The following is a 12,571-nucleotide window of genomic DNA, read 5'->3' as shown; positions in this document are numbered from 1 at the left end:
GCAGTTTCTTTTGACAAATCAGCTGATGGTCTTATTGTAGGTAATTATCTGCTTTTCTCTTGCTGCTTTTAAGAACCCCCCCCCCCAACCCCTTGCTCTCACTCTTGTTCTCTCTCATTAAACTTTGTTTTAATGGGTCTCAAAATTCTGTGACAGACTTTGGTCACAGAATTTTGGTCAAGTTGTTTCCATTAAAAAGTACTGATTTTAAAAATGAATAACTTAGCCCTGGCTGGCGTAGCTCAGTGGATTGAGCACGGGCCTGTGAACCAGAGTATCGCGGTTCGATTCCCAGTCAGGGCACATGCCTGGGTTGCAGGCCAGTTCCCAGCAGGGGACTCACGAGAGGCAACCACACATTGATGTTTCTCTCCCACTCTTTCTCCTTCCCTTCCCCTCTCTCTAAAAATAGATAAATAAAATATTAAAAAAATAAATAAATAAAAATGAATAACTTAAAAACTGTAACACATAAAAAATCCAAATGGTCCACAAAACATTCTCCCTTCCTTCTGAATGTTTTACAATGCATTGTAATCATTAACCAGTCCTTTACTATTAAACTTAAGTGGCCAGTTGAGACAAACAGTTCTGAGACCATTCTTCTAAGACTGAGATGGCAGGTGTTGCAGATAATATTCATTTAGCCTTCTGAGCTTTCTGAAGCTAGACTTGGTGACTGCCAGCTTCAGCTGCCCTCTTGTCCACTGTTTGATGACACCAACAGTAATCGTCTGTCTCATGTCAAGAACAGCAAAGCAGCCCTGAGGAGGATAGTCAGAAAAGCTCTCAACACACATGGGCTTGCCAGGTATATCAACGATGGCAGCATCACCAGGTTTCAAAAACTTTGGACCATCTTCCAGCTTTTCCCCAGAACATCAATCAATCTTCTTCAGCTTAGCAAATTTATAAGCAAAATGAGCTGTGTGACAATCCAGCACAGATACATATTCAGCACTGATTTGGCCTGGATGGTTGAGGACAATCACCTGAGCTGTGAGGCCAGAAGCTTTCATTGGTGGGTCATTTCTGCTCTCACCAGCCACAATGCCATAACAAACATCTTTGACAGACATGTTCTTGACATTGAAGCCCACACTGTCCCCAGAAAGAGTTTCACTCAAAGCTTCATGGTGCATTTCAACAGATTTTACTTCAGTTGTAACACTGGAGCAAAGGTGACCACCATGCCAGGTTTGAGAACACCAGTCTCCACTTATCCCACAGGGACAGTACCAATACCACCAATTTTGTAGACATCCTGGAGGGGTAGATGCATGGGCTTGTGAGTTAGATGAGTTGGTGGCAGGATGCAATCTCAGCTTCAAGCAGCATGGTTCCACTGGCACTGCCATCTTTACAGGTGACTTTTCATCCCTTAAACCAAGGCATATTGGCACTTGACTCCAGCCATTCCACCTAGAAATGGGCACAAATGCTACTGTGTCAGAGTTGTGGCCGATTTTCTTAATGTAGGTGAAGACTTCTTTAACAATTTTCTCATATCTCTTCTGGCTGTAGGGAGGCTCAGTGGAATCCATTTTGTTAACACCAATAATCAGCTGTTTCACACCTAGTGTGTAAGCCAGAAGGGCATGCTCATGGGTCTGCCCATTCTTGGAGATAGCTGCTTCAAACTCACTGATACCAGCAGCAACAATGAGGACAGCACAGTCAGCCTGAGATGTGCCTGTAATCATGTTTTTGATAAAGTCTCTGTGTCCTGGGGCATCAATGATGGTCACAGAATAGTTGCTGGTTTTGGATTTCCACAGATATCAATGGTGATACCATGCTCCCATTCAGCTTTCAGTTTATTCAAGACCCAGCCATATGTGAAGGAGCCCTTCCCCATCTCAGCAACCTCTTTAATTTTTTTGATGGTTCTTTTGTCAATCCCACCACATTTGTAGATCAGATGGCCAGTAGTGGTAGACTTGCTGGAATCTACATGTCCAAATGATTACCATGTTGATGTAAGTCTTTTCCTTTCTCATTTTGGCTTTGATTTAGTGGTGGTTTTCTTAACACCTGTGTTCTAGGGGCAAACCTATTGCAAAAAAAGAAGCTCTATTTTTCTTTAACTTTTGGCATTTACGATGTGTCTTCATATGGGCCTCTTCAGGGTCATCTTGTTTGGGACTCTCTGCATTTCCTGAACTTGTAGGTCTATTTTCTTCACCAGGTTAGGGAAGGTTTCTTTCATTATTTTTAAAAATAGGTTTTCAATTCCTTGTTCTCTATTTTCTCCTTCTAGCACCCATATAATGTGAATCTTTGTACACTTGAAGTTGTCCCTGAGGCTCCTTACACTATATTGTTAATTTTTTGGTTTCCTTTTTCTTTTTGCTATTCCAATTGGGTATTTTTTTCTTCCTCATATTCCTAATCACTGACTTGATTCTCTGCTTCATCTATTCTACTGCTGATTCTCTGTAAATTATTCTTCATTTCAGTTAGTGTATCCTTCATTTCTGATTGGTTCTTTTTATAATTTGTATTTTTTTCATGCTGTTGAAGTTCTAAGTTCCTTGAGCATGCTTTTCTAAAGGAACAAATAACCATTGTTTTGATTTCTGCATGTGGTAGTTTTGTTTGCCTCCATTTCATTTAGTTCTTTTTCTGGAGATGCCTCCTGTTCTTTCATCTGGAACATGTTTCTTTGTCTGTGCATTTTGGCTGCTTTTCTAAGTTTGTTTCTGTGTACTAGGTAAAACTGCTATGTCTCCTGAACATGGTAGACTGGACTTGTGTGGTAGGTATCCTGTAGGACCCAGTGATGAAGCTTCCCTAGTCTTTTAAGCTGGACACTCCAGGTGCTCCTCTGTGTGGGTAGTGTGCACTCTTCAGTTGTAGTTAAGCTTTGATTGCTGTTGGTGTCATTGGGAAGATATGGCTCCCAGGCCAATTGGCTGCAAGGACTCACTGTGACTATAGTGGAGGAGCTGTGCAGGAACTGACTCTACAGAGAAGGACTTGCTTCAGTGAGGATTTGATGCTCACTAAGTCTTACCTTTGATTGTGTTATTCATGTAGTAGCAGGGTTGTAATTCAGCATAGTCTGAAGCTGTCTACTGGGTGCATTGGCTCTGGGCCTCCTGGAAGGTACAAGGTTAGCCATCACCTGTGCCCTGCCTGGGGCCACAGAGTGATCTGCAGATGGCTGCTGGTGCTGAACTTGAAGTTGCCCAGAGGAGGCCAAGCTGTGAACCAAGGCCAGCTGTCCCTAGTGTCTGGACCTGGGGATACTTGGCAAGAGAAATGGTGCATGACTAAGCCAGATGCTACTTGTTTACAATTTGTGAACCTTTGAGAGATTTTTAGGAAAATCTGTAGCAGGAGCCAAGTTAGGCAGTTTGTATGAAAAAGTCACTGGAAATTGCTTGGGTGGACCTGCAAATTGGGTGGGGGCAAGGTCTCAGGAAATCACAAAGGTGAGATGAACAGTGGGAGCCAGGCTAATGGAGATCCAGCTTTGGCACCTGCCTACTGGCTCTGTTGGGTAAGGAGATGTCGCAGAAAAGGAACAATGGCCTCTGCCAGCACTTTTGTCTGGCAAAAAGCTTACTCTCCAACTCTTCCCCTGATGCCAGAAAATTTAGTTCCTCCCCATATTTCCCTGGTGCCTTTAAAGTTGCTGCCCCAGCATTGGATCTCAGAGGGAGCAAGTCTGAATAATTCTGTGCACTGGCTCTTTAAGAGAACTGCCTGGGACTCCAGAAGCCTCCATATAACTCATCCACACTCTCCCCAGCAGTTTTTACAGCCAGAAGTTATGGTGACTTCTCTTCCTGGGACTGGAAACCCAGGCTGGGGTCCTGGTGTGGGGCTGGAGAGCACTCTGCAATACACAGTTCAGAGACCTTGGGGCTAAGCTGGCCAGAATATCCCTCCGGAGGCTGTTCCCGTGAGCCTTTGCTCCCTAAGGCCATCATCCCCTCAGCATCCTTCAGCCTGTTGGGACAGGAAATAGAGAGCAAAGCCGTTCCCATCACCAGCCAGGTTGTCACTTCATCCTTAGAAACCAAATGGGCTGAATAGCCATGCTGTGTGGATAAGGAAGGCAGGCACTTGGGATTACCATCTGTGCAACTAAACCTGCATATCTGTTCTGAGCTTTCGGGAGATTCCCATCATATGGCTGTAAGGTGAGAGGGCAGGCAGAGGCACAGGTGGGGAGGTTGTATAGTAGAGAACTAACTATAATTGGGTTTGGATCTTGCTTTCCCATTCACTCGCTCAGTAACTATAAGCAAGTTGCTTAGATCTATCTGAGCCTCAGCTTTTTGAGAAAAATGGCAGTTATATACCCGTTTGAGGATTAAATGAGTTACTATAGGTAAAAAAATATTATTTTGTTTTTAGTATGTTTATTCTGCATGGTTACATTTTATTTCTGGAAAACTTACATTGGTTTTCTAACAGTAAGACATATAAAGTTTTCCTTTTTATTATTTTCCAGTTTTATTGAGGTAAAATTGATATATATCACTGTATAAGCTTAAGGTGTACAGTAGAATGGTTTGACTTACACTTATTTTGAAATGATTATCACAATAAGTTTAGTTACTAGCCATCAGCTCATATAAATAAAAAGAGAAAGCAAAAAGAGAGAAAAAACATTTTTTCTTGTTATGAGAATTCTTAGGATTTACTTTTAACAGCTTTCTTAAATGTCATACAGTAGTATTAACTATAGTCATCATATGGTACATTATATCCTTAGTAATTTTTATCTTTTAACTGGGAAGTTTGTACCTTTTGCCTACCTTTTTCCATTTCTTCCTCTTACTATCCCCTGCCTCAAGTAAGCAGAAATTTGTTTTCTTTTTTTCTCATAAATTTTGTTGTTGTTATTTTAGATTCCATGTATAAGTGAGATCATACAGTATTGGTCTTTGTCTGACATATTTTGCTTAGCATAATGCCCTCAAGGTCCATCAATGTTGCAAATAGCAGTAATACTAATTTTAAATAGCTGAATAATATTCCATTGTACATATGATATGCGATACTGTATATCGACTTGATACAGAGCATCTGTATCTATTCCTGTGTTGATGAAAACTTAGGTTATTTCCGTGTCTTGGCTATTGTAAATAATGCTGCTCAGAACATGGGAATGCAAATATCCTTCGAATTAGTGTTTTCATTTCCTTTGGATATATTCCCAGAAGTGACACTGCTGGATCATATAGTTCTATTTTTAATTTTTTTGCACATTCTCCATACTGTTTTCCATAGTGGCTGTAAAAGTTTACAATCCCACCAGCAGTGTACAAGGGTTCCCTTTTCTTCACATCCTTACTAGCATTTGCTATGTCTTGTCTTTTTGATGATGACCATCCTAACAGGCATGAAATGATATCTCACTTCATTTATTCTGATTTTGATTTACATTTCCCTGATTAATACAGATGTTGAGCACCTTTTCATGTGCCTGTCAGCTTTTCATGTCTTCTTTGCAAATGTCTAGAAAGGTATTTTGGCCATATTTACATTGGATTATTTGTATTAGTTTTTGCTATTGAGTTGAATTAGTTCTTTATATATTTTGGATATTAGGTCTTTATCAGATACATGGTTTGCAAATATTTTTTCTATTCTCTATGTTGTCTTTTCACTTTGTTGATTTGTTTCTTTTGTTGTGTATAAGGTTTTTAGTTTGATGTTCCACTTTTTAAAAATTTTGTTGCTTATGTGTTAGGTATCATATAAAAAATAATCATTTCCAAGACCCATGTTAAGTGGCTTTTCTCCTATGTTTTCTTCAAGGAGTTTCATAGTTTTAGGTCTTATGTTTAAGTCTTTAATCCATTTCTAGTTAATTTTATGAGTTGTGTAAGATAGGGATCTAATTTCATTCTTTTACATGTGAATATCCAATTTCCCCCCATTATTTAAGCTCCTAGATCAAATATTAGTTGACATAGACGCTTGCGTTTATTTCTTGGCTCTAAATTAAGTTCTATTGATCTATCTCATCTGTTTTATGCCGGTACCATACTCTCTTGAATACTATAACTTTATAGTATAGCTTGAAATTGGGAAGTATGATGCCTCCCACTTTGTTGTTCTTTTATTTTTTATTTTTAATTTATTTACTAATTTTTTAGAGAGGGACAGGAAAGGTAGGGAGAGAAAGAGGAAGAGAAACTAGAAACACTGATGCGTTGTTCCACTTAATTATGCACTCATTGGCTGATGCTTGCATGTGCCCTGACTAGGACTGAACCTACAACCTTGGTGTACTGGGGTGACACTCTAACCAAATGAACTACATAGCCAGGGCTATGCTTTGTTTCTTTCTCAGAATTGCTTTGGCTATTCAGGGATATTTTTGTTGTTCCAAATAAATTTTAAGATTGTTTTTTTCTACTTCTATAAAAAATGCCATTGGAATCTTGATAAGGATTGCACTGGATATATAGATGGCTTTTTGGCAGTATGGACATGTTAAGATTTTAATTCTTCCAATCCATAAACATGAGAAACCTTTTCATTTATTTGCATCTTCTTTGATTTCTTTCAACATTGTCTTATATTTTTCATAATAAAGATCTTTCAACTCCTTGGTTAAGTTTATTCCTAAATATTTTATTATTTTTTGATGCTATTGTAAATGAGATTGATTTATTTCTTTTACACCATATATAAATGCTACTGATTTTTATGTAATTTTTGTATCTTACAAAATTTGTTGACTAGATCTAATAGTTTTTTTTTCATGGGATTTTTTAGGATATTATGTATATAAAATCACATTATCTGCAAATAGATACAATTTTTTATTTTCCTTTCATATTTTGATATCTTTTATTGCTTTTTCTTGCCTGACTGCTCTGGCAAGGACTTCCACTACTATGTTGAATAGGAGTGGTGATTGTGAACATGATTGTTTCATTGCTGATCTTAGAGGAAAAGCTTTTGACCTTTCCCCACTGAGTATGAAACTAGCTATGGGCTTAAAATATATGACTTTTATTATACTGAACTTTTATTATATTTATTATATTATATGACTTTTATTATACCTATAATATATTATAGGTACATTATTTCTATACCTAATTTGTTAAGAGTTTTTTTTTTTATATCATGAGTGGATGTTGATTTTGTCATGCTTTTTCGATATCCAGTAGTTTAGGTATGGACAAATTTGCTGCAAGCATGTTTGACAGAAGCATTTCGCTACAAACATTTAGCTACATATTTAATTGGGCACAAGGCAATTTCACTGTAAAAAAAAAGGGACAAAAAGTAAAACAGGAACATTAAAAATGACATAATGAAACAAAAATTATTAAAATTAAACTTTATTGTGAAAAATATAAACACATTGTCTTTGAAATCTTTCATTCATATTAGTGAACATTTTTTGTCTTATTCAGTATATCACTTTTCACTTCTTTTACTAAAATGTCTTTCTTCATTAAGAGAGGTATTAATTTCCAACTAAAGAACACATAATTAATGCTCTGAAAGACTGAATTAGTAGATGCCTTTTTCACATTTTATACAGCTTGTTAAACTTTAGGTTTTGATGGGTGGGAGGGATGACTGTGCTCATTGAAAAAAATTGGAAAAACTGATGTTATCATTTTCTAATATAGTATACAATGTGACTAAGTTTTATATAATATAAAATGGAAGTATCGTGAGAACTTTGTCAATGAATTATAGTATGCAATCTGGGCAAGTTTATATAGTATGAAATTGGAACTATTGTGAGAACTTCATCAATGAAGTATTGTATGATATTTGGTTAAGATTTGTGCAACAGGACCACTGTGAGAACATTGTTTATGGAGAAGTGTACGCAATCTGGCTAACACTGATTTACTGTAAAAAGGGGAGTACTGCAAAAACTTTGTCAACAGAGAAAATGAAACCAAACTATCAACTAATTATTTATGTTTTACAACAAAATTGCCTTACAGACAATTAGTTGTACAGCAAAAATATTTGAGGTGAAAATGTGGCAAAGATGTTTGCAGTGAAACACCTAGAACTGCTTTTTCTGCATCTACTGAAATGATCATACAATTTTTCTTTCTTTCTATTAATATGATATATCACACTAATTTATGTATGTTGAAACATTCCTGTATCCCAGATGTAAATCTCATGGATCAAGGTGAACGATCCTTTTCATGAACTAAATTCAGTTTGCTAGTATTTTATTAAGAACCTTTGCATATGTATCGATCAGGAATATTGGTCTGTAGTTTTCTTTTCTGCTAGTGTCCTTTTCTGGCTGTGCTATCAGGGTGATGCTGGCCTCATAAAATGACTTTGGAGTGTTACCTCCTCTTCAATTTTGGAGGAGTTTGAGGAGAACTGGTGTTAATTTTTTAGATGTTTGGTAAAATTCAACAGTGAAGCCATCTGGGTGTAGGCTTTTATGTGTTGGGAGATTTTGGATTAACTAATCCAATCTTCTCACTAATAATTAGTCTATTCAGACTTTCTATTTCTTCCTGATTCAGTCTTGATAGTTTGAACATTTCTAAGAATTGTTCCATTTCTTCTAGGTTATTGGCTTTTGGTATATAGTTGTTTATAGTAGCCTCTTGTGATTCTTTCTGTGGTATCAGTTGCACTGTCTCCTTTTTTCATTTAAATTTTTGTTAATTTGGGTCCTGTCATTTTTCCTTGGTTGATCTAGCCAATAGTGTGCTACTTTTGTTTATCTTTGTAGAAAACTAACTCTTAGTTTGGTTAATCTTTTCTATTGTTTTACTGTTCTCTATTTCATTTATTTCTGCTCTGACCTTTACTATATCCTTCTTTCTGCTAACTTTGGACTCAGTTTGTTGTTAACTTTCCAGTTCCTTAAAGCATAGTTATGCTTCCTATTTGGGATCTTTCTTGCTTCTTAAGGAAGGAATTTATTGCTATGAACTTCCCTCTTACAACCTTCTTTGCTGAGTCCCACACCTTTTGGTATGTTGTGTTTCCATTTTTGTTTGGTCTTTAATTTCTTTGATCTGTTGGTTATTCATGAGAGTGTTGTTTAATTTTCATGTATGTATGAATTTTTCAATTTTATTCTTGTTATTGATTTTTAGTTTTATATCATTGTGGTCAGAAGTGTGACTGGTAAATAATCTCCTTGAATTTGCTAAGACTTGTTTTGTAGCCAAACATAACTATCCATGTTCCATGTGTACTTGAGAAGATTGTGTTTTCTGCTGTTATCAGATATAATGGTCTATGCAAGTCTGATAAATCTCCTGCTTTGTAGCATTGTTCAAATGTGCTGTTCCTTTATAGATTCTCTGACTGGATGACATATCTATTGTTGAGATTGAAGCATTAAAGTCCTCACTCTTATTGCATTGCTGTTTATTTCTCCTTTCAGACCTGTTAGATTTTGCTTTATGTATTTAGGTGCTCAAATGTTGGCTGCATAATTTTTTCAATTATTATATCTTCTTGATGTATTGACCCATTTATCATTATGAAATAACCATATTTGTCTCTTTTTATCAGTTTTTATTTCAAAGTTTACTTTAATTTGGTTATCATTTGTTTCAGATGCTTTTCCTATGCCTTCAATCTCAGTTTGTGTATTTAAGATTAAAGTGAGTGTTGTAGAAAGCATATTGTTAGATCTTGTTTTTTTATCCATTCAGCTATTCTATCTTTTGATTGAAGAATTGAATCCATTCACATTTAAAGTAATTATTGATAACTAAGGGCTTAATATTGAGATTTTGTTAATTGTTTTTGTTTTTTTGTTTCTTATCTTGCTGTCTTTGTATTTTGATGTCTCACAGTATAAGTATACTTTGACTTCTTTATCATGCTCTTTTGTGTGATTACTATAGATTTTTTATGTGTGGTTATCATGAGGCTTACCTAAAACATCTTAAAATTACAACAGCCTATTTTACATTAATAGCTTAAGTAGAATTCCTAAGCTTTACACGTTTAATTCTCCTATCATGTTATAGGTTATTGATTTACATATTTTTCTTTTTTTGGTGTATTTTATTGATTATGCTATTACAGTTGTCCCATTTTTTCTCCCCTTTATCTATCTCCACCCTGCATCTGCCCTCCCAACAGTATTCCCCCTGTACTCCCTTAGTTCATGTCCATGGGTTGTACATATAAGTTCTCTAGCTTCTCCATTTCCCATTCTATGCTTAACCTTCCCCTATCTATTTTGTACCTACCAATTATGCTTCTTATTCCTTGTACCTTTTCTGCCATTCTCTCCCACCCTCTCCCACTGATAACCCTCCATATGTACTCCATCTCTGTGATTCTGTTCCTGTTCTAGTTTGCTTCCTTTGTTTTTCTTTTTTTAGGTTGTTATTGATAGTTGTGAGTTTGTTTTCATTTTACTGTTCATAGTTTTGATTTTCTTTTTCTTAGATAAGTCCCTAAAAGTTAAAAGGGACTTAAACTTTTCATATCATAAGGGCTTGGTGATGATGAACTCCTTTAATTTTACTTTATCTGGGAAGAAATTTATCTGGCCTTGCATTCTAAATAATAGTTTTGCGGGATAGAGTAATCTTGTATGTATGTCCTTGCCTTTCATGACTTGGAATACTTCTTTCCAACCTCTTCTTGCCTATAAGATTTCTTTTGAGAAATCAGCTGATAGTCTTATGGGAAATCCTTTGTAGGTAACTCTCTCCTTTTCTCTTGCTGCCTTTAAAATACTCTCCTTATCTTTAATGTTGTGTAATTTAATTATGATGTGTTCGTCCTTGGGTCCAATTTCTTTGGGGCTGTCTGAACTTCCTGGACTTCCTGGAAATCTATTACTTCACCAGACTGGGGAAGTTTTCCCCAATTATTTTTCAAATAAGTTTTTAATTTCTTGTTCTTCCTCTTCTCCTTCTGGTACCCCTATGATTTGGATGTTGGAATATTTAAATTTGTCCCAGAGGTTCCTAAGCCTCTCCTCATTTATTTATTTTTTTTTGGTATTTTTGTCTCTTCATTCTGTTCCAGTTGAATGTTTATTTCTTCCTTTTGTTCCACACCATTGATTTGAGTCCCAGATTCCTTCCCCTCACTGTCGGTTCCCCGTATATTTTTCTTTATTTCACTTTGCATAGCCTTCACTTCTTTGTGTATTTTGCATCCATACTGAATTATTTATGTGAGCATCCTGATTATCAATGTTATGAACTCTGCATCTAATAGGTTGGGTATCTTTTTATTGCTTAGTTCTTTTTCTGGAGTTTTGATCTGTTCTTTTATTTGGACATTTCTTTGTGTCAACCAACCTGTTACATTGTAAGGGGTAGAGCTGTAGGTATTTGACAGGGTGGGGCAAACCACTTTGCTGTGTTGTGGCACTTTATGTGAGGGAGGGGTTAGAGAGTGAACAATTCCACTTGCTTAGCTCTTGCCCCACTTTCAGTCACTTCTTCCACTACCCACAGGCAAATTGGGCCTTTCCAGTGCTGATTTCCAGGAGGGTGGGTTTTTGCTCAATCCCTCTACTAGCTGTTATGTTCTCCATCTATAAGTCTGCCTCTCTTTTCTTGTTATTCAGTTTGTTCATTAGATTCCACATATGAGTGAAATCATATGGTATTTGTCTTTCTCTGACTGGCTTATTTCACTTAGCTTAACCGTCTCCAGGTCCATCCATACTATTGCAAAGGGTAAAGTTTTCTTCTTTTTTATGGCCAAGTAGAATTCCATCATGTAAATGTTCCACAGTTGTTTTATCTACTCATCTATTGATACACACTTGGGCTTCCTCCATATCTTGGCAATTGTAAATAATGCTGTAATAGTCATGGGGGTGCGTATGTTCTTTCAAATTACTGTTTAGGGTTCCTTCAGATGTATTCCCAGAAGTGGAATTGCTGGATCAAAAGGCAGATCCATCTTTAATTATTTGAGGCATCTCCATACTGGTTTCAACAGTGGCTGTACCAGTCTGCATTCCCAGCAACAGTGCAAAATGTTCCCCTTTCTCCAAATCCTTGCCAACACTTGCTGCTTTTTGATTTAATAATGATGGCCATTCTGACATGTGTGAGATGGTATCTCATTGTGGAATTTATTTGCATCTCTCTGATGATTAGTGATGTTGAGTATTTTTCATACGTCTATTGGCCATCTGTATATTCTCTTCCGAGAAGTGTCTTTTCAGGTCCTTTACTCATTGTTTAATTGGGTTATTTGTTTATTTGGTGTTGAGTTTTGTAAGTACTTTATAAATTTTGGATATTAATCCCTTATCAGATATATTGATGAATATGTTGTCCCATTCTGTGGGTTATCTTTTTATTTTGTTGACAATTTCCTTTGCTCTGCCAAAACATTTTGGTTTGATGAAGTCCCATTAGTTTATTTTTTTCTTTTGTCTCCCTTGACTGGAGAGATATATCTGATAAAAAATTTTTATTAGTAATGTCTGACATTTTGCTGCAAATTGTTTTCTTCTAGGATTTTATGGGTTTGGGTCTAACAGTTAAGTCTTTGATCCAATTTGAATTTATTCTTGTGTGTGCTATAAGAAGGTGGTCTTGTTTCATTTTTCTCTATGTATCTGTCCAGTTTTCCAAACATCATTTATTGAATAGAC

General features: G+C 36.4%; 1 protein-coding gene and 1 pseudogene across 4 annotated transcripts in view; both read right to left on the bottom strand.

Moving 5' to 3' along the window:
- The window catches only part of CFAP20DC (CFAP20 domain containing), a 242,894-nt gene that overhangs the window by 141,944 nt on the left and 88,379 nt on the right, over positions 1–12,571 (bottom strand). The gene's annotated exons all lie outside the window — the stretch shown is intronic.
- Positions 667–2,000, bottom strand: LOC119043358 (elongation factor 1-alpha 1-like; annotated as a pseudogene).

The sequence above is a fragment of the Artibeus jamaicensis genome, unplaced genomic scaffold, assembly GCF_021234435.1.
Source record: "Artibeus jamaicensis isolate MK-2021 breed Jamaican fruit bat unplaced genomic scaffold, CSHL_Jam_final contig_519, whole genome shotgun sequence".
Lineage (NCBI taxonomy): Eukaryota > Metazoa > Chordata > Mammalia > Chiroptera > Phyllostomidae > Artibeus > Artibeus jamaicensis.
The sequence above is the reverse complement of the archived record's forward strand: the minus strand, read 5'-3'. Positions and strand labels throughout refer to the sequence as shown.